Raw genomic sequence first — 5136 nt, 5'->3', positions numbered from 1 at the left:
TTTGACTTTGAAAATGCACTTTAATAGCATACCGGTTTGCAGCGAAAATACTCTGGAACATCCTCTGAGGGCCATTTTTGCAGTGCGGAAGAACCTCAGGGCTTTAAGGGGTGGGATTCCTTCTCAAGGCTTGGTAGCTCCTGGGGTAACCACAGTGCCTTAATGTCTGCAGCATATCTTCTGCTGCCTCAACCCTTCAAAGTTTCACCATAATGTACCTCCCAAAGTCACAGAGATACCAGGATGTTGCTGTGATGCACTGTGACCGACTGTTCACACCTGTGAACACAGGATGCATGGTGTCCTTCACAGTGTGCCTTCACACACACCTTCATTCTGAAGCAACATGGAAGGCTTTATACAATATTAGATCTCAAATATGACATGAGTACTTACTGAATTAGGAATTTGTCCAGGAATCTAACGTTGATGGTTTTGGTTCTGCTGTATCTAAATGTCATAACAAAACTAAGTGAATAATAAATGGTGTGTGTGTGTGTGTGTGTGCATGCAGGATGTGTCCTGGCCCCTCACATCCTGACTGTCTCGTTATCCTTCGCATGCAGCATCCTGACGCCTCTTGATGGAGGTTTGTGTTGCCTGGTGATGAAACTCTGATGGTCTAATGTCACATAAAGCAGGACGGGCATAATTACTGTGCTGTCATTGGCCGCAACCCCTGTTCCTTCCTGCCCTTTTATTGGCCATGTCCCCCGAGCCCCAGACTATCACTCCTCCACCAAACGTCGCTGTTGGCACTGTGCATGGTGACACATTGTGATAAATAGCGTTCCACTGACATCGCTAAACCCAGGTTCATCCATCAGACTGCCAGTAGTGCAGTGAGATTCCTCACAGAGAAGGTTTCCACTACTCCAGAGTCCAGTGACTGCATGCTGTACAGCCCGTGCTCGGCACTGTGCGGTGAACGTGAAGTTGTGGGCACCTGCTTCACCTTGGAGAGCTGTTTTCTCAAGCCCCCAATACAGTTCTCGTGATGGTGTGTACTGCTGTGGCGAATATTGTAACAGTACACATGATTTACAAGCGATACTCCTACAGAAGCATTTAGGCTTCTACAAGTTCAGCGTGGAAGTGAGTGACGTAGCTCAGGCTGATGCCGTTCACGAGGAACCGTCACGTTTGGCCCCACCTAGCATCCATGTCTCCATTGTTACCCAGTCACGTGTCTTTTGCTTTACTTCCTTGTTGTGGTTACATTCTTAGTTTCGTTTTCTCTGCCACTCATGAGTTGCACCTGCATATAATTAAGTCCTCATTACCCTGTGAATGTAAATGCTGCATTTTTTCCTCTGTGCTTGCTGGTCATTATTAAATCTAACCTCCATGTGTTATTCCTAGCCAGTGTTCATCCATGCCTTATGTGAGTCATAGCCTCCGTGTGTTGTTCCTAGCCAGTGTTCATCCATGCCTTATGTGAGTCTTACCCTCCGTGTGTTACTCCTAGCCAGTGTTCATCCATGCCTTATGTGAGTCATAGCCTCCGTGTGTTGTTCCTAGCCAGTGTTCATCCATGCCTTATGTGAGTCTTACCCTCCGTGTGTTACTCCTAGCCAGTGTTCATCCATGCCTTATGTGAGTCATAGCCTCCGTGTGTTGTTCCTAGCCAGTGTTCATCCATGCCTTATGTGAGTCTTACCCTCCGTGTGTTACTCCTAGCCAGTGTTCATCCATGCCTTATGTGAGTCCTAGCCTCCGTGTGTTGTTCCTAGCCAATGTTCATCCATGCCTTATGTGAGTCCTAGCCTCTGTGTGTTATTCCTAGCCAGTGTTCATCCATGCCTTATGTGATTCCTAACCTCCGTGTGTTATTCCTAGCCAGTGTTCATCCATGCCTTATGTGAGTCCTAGCCTCTGTGTGTTATTCCTAGCCAGTGTTCATCCATGCCTTATGTGAGTCCTAACCTCCGTGTGTTATTCCTAGCTAGTGTTCATCCATGCCTTATGTGATTCCTAGCCTCCGTGTGTTATTCCTAGCCAGTGTTCATCCATGCCTTATGTGAGTCCTAGCCTCTGTGTGTTATTCCTAGCCAGTGTTCATCCATGCCTTATGTGAGTCCTAGCCTCCGTGTGTTATTCCTAGCCAGTGTTCATCCATGCCTTATGTGAGTCCTAGCCTCTGTGTGTTATTCCTAGCCAGTGTTCATCCATGCCTTATGTGAGTCCTAGCCTCCGTGTGTTATTCCTAGCTAGTGTTCATCCATGCCTTATGTGATTCCTAACCTCCGTGTGTTATTCCTAGCCAGTGTTCATCCATGCCTTATGTGAGTCCTAGCCTCCGTGTGTTATTCCTAGCCAGTGTTCATCCATGCCTTATGTGATTCCTAACCTCCGTGTGTTATTCCTAGCTAGTGTTCATCCATGCCTTATGTGATTCCTAACCTCCGTGTGTTATTCCTAGCCAGTGTTCATCCATTCCTTATGTGAGTCCTAGCCTCCGTGTGTTATTACTAGCCAGTGTTCATCCATTCCTTATGTGAGTCCTAGCCTCCGTGTGTTATTCCTAGCCAGTGTTCATCCATGCCTTATGTGAGTCCTAGCCTCTGTGTGTGATTCCTAGCCAGTGTTCATCCATTCCTTATGTGATTCCTAACCTCCGTGTGTTATTCCTAACCGGTGAATTCCAAACTGCTGTTTGTCATTGTGTGTTTGGTTTATCATGTATTCCTGGACTCTACGTGTTGGCTCACTGACCCTGGACTGTTCTAACACTTCTGATTATGGATTTGCCCGAGTAAATCTCGCTCTTCTCAGTGTATACGTCCGCCTCATCATCACACCCATGTCACACCCATGTCACACCCATGTCACACCCATGTCACAAAGCCCTGCTTCACCCTCATCGTGGCTTAATGCACCTTCACGCCGCCACCATTCTAACATTCCACCCGCTCCAGTTCTTTCTCATTCTCACAAATAATTCATAGAGATTATTATGAGATTTCAATATAGATGAGTTTCACTGAAAAAAACTGTAAGAAAAACTTATAAACTGTTGTTTGTTAAAACCACCACCAACCTTAAACAAGTTGGCTCATGCAAAATACAGCAAAATGCAATTTAAAATGTATCATAATTTTTAAATTAAGAACCCACTGGCTTCATAAAGCTCTGATCAAATAAACTATGTTTCACAATCCAGGAACATCCGTATTTGTAAAGACAGCTGGCCATCACTGGTGAATACGGCAAACGCAGACTCATGTGCTCACCCTCTAGTGACGATGTGCCAGCCACACTGGTGAGCACACGACAGCTACCGGCCAGTCCTCCCTGACGATCCCCAGTCTGATCCTTCGCTGTATGTGGGTCCACGTACCTGGCCCTATAAATCTGGAACGTATTTTAAGAAACTGTGGATGATGGAACGGGTTGGTGTGAAGTGACTTCGACATTTTCAGTTTTCAGAGAAACTGGGACACTTGTTTCCCACTGGGACAGAGAGGAAGATGTTTGTTGTAATAGCAGAGGAAAGGAGTTCTGAAAAGGTCTGGAAGGTTCTCAGGAAGGCTCACCCCAAACGCTGGGGAGCGCCAGCACACAGCCATTGTTTTTGTCACCACGTGCACAGTTCAGATGCTGCTGTAGCATTCAGTCATCTAGTGAGGCTCATAGCGTCTCATCCGACTTCGTCTCGTCTCATAGAGTTTTGTCTCATCTCGCAGCGTCTCGTCTTGCGGCATCTCGTCTCACAGCGTCTTGTTCAGAGAGCAAGTTGTCTCCCTTCGCCAGGCGTAATCATTTGGGAAAGCCTCCGTGTCAGAACACTCACAACACCCCTGTAAAAGTGTGTGTATGTGTGTGTGTGTGTGTGTGTGTGTGTGAGGGAGAGAGAGAGAGACAAATTAGCTTTCAAACACTAAGGCTGATGTGGTCTATAACACTGGATTCCCATCAGACCATAGGATTGTATCACACACACACACACACACACACACACACACAGGGCTCAGCTCTGGTCAGTCATAACCCGTCCAATCAACACACACAAATCAGGAGAGTGTAGGACCGAGTGCTGACCCTGATATCTGTCTGATGTAGTTGTGGTATTCGGTAGGTCGGTCACTAGGTAGAAAAGCTGCAACCAACCTTTTGGATCCTTATGATTCAAATTTGAATTGATTGAGCATGACATTTAGCATAAATTAATTTTTTACTTCATCAATCAAGTACAGGAAGCGAGGCTCAAGAACAAACATCAAACACTTCAAATACTAATGAGCTTTTTTCATAATTGAAAGGAAATTCAACACACCTTACTGAGTGAGATGTAATTATCGATGTAATATTGACCAGACTACATTCAGCATAGTATTGATGTGACTAGACGTGAACTTTAAGACAAACAGGAGGTGTTTTCTCCATGAGTTACTGACTCCAAACCTGCTCTATAAAAGAACCTTCATCAGCATCACTTGTAATGCTCACATTACTGTACGGTTATGCGTGTATATACCAGAGAGCAATAGAGAAGGGGAGAATGTGAGTGGGAGGTGTGTGTGGCAGGCAGGGGCTGTGTGGGGAGTGTGTGTGGTGCTGAATTGTAATAGGGCAGGGTTAAATTGTGCTGTGTTTTCATGTGCTGATAAAGTAGGTCTCTGTGACTGTCATTTCAGAGAGGTCGACTGGACTAACCTCTACACACACGTGCACACACATGCACACACATATACACACATACACATGGCAGGGAGCTCGAGTGGACTAACCTCTACACGCACACATGCGCCTGCAGAGAGAGACACACACACAGACACACACAAACACACATGTCAGAGAGGTCGAGTAGACTAACCTCTACTGTCTAAGGGGAGAGGAAACTGCTCACAGCTGCTACACACACAGACACACACACACACACACACACACACACACACACACACACACACACACACACATTCTTACACAGACTTCTTAACTAAACAGCCCCATTTTAGTCAGGAAAAACAAACATTCAAAAACACTGTGCTCTCTCCCACTCACTAAGATGCAGTCCTGCTTTAGTAATGTAAAATCAACTTCTTAAACACACACACAGCCCTCTCTCTCTCTCTCTCTCTCTCTCTCTCTCTCTCTCTCTCTCTCTCACACACACACACATGCGCACACACGGTC

The sequence above is a fragment of the Electrophorus electricus genome, chromosome 22, assembly GCF_013358815.1.
Source record: "Electrophorus electricus isolate fEleEle1 chromosome 22, fEleEle1.pri, whole genome shotgun sequence".
NCBI classification, from domain to species: Eukaryota; Metazoa; Chordata; class Actinopteri; order Gymnotiformes; family Gymnotidae; genus Electrophorus; species Electrophorus electricus.
This window is presented reverse-complemented; position numbering follows the sequence as displayed.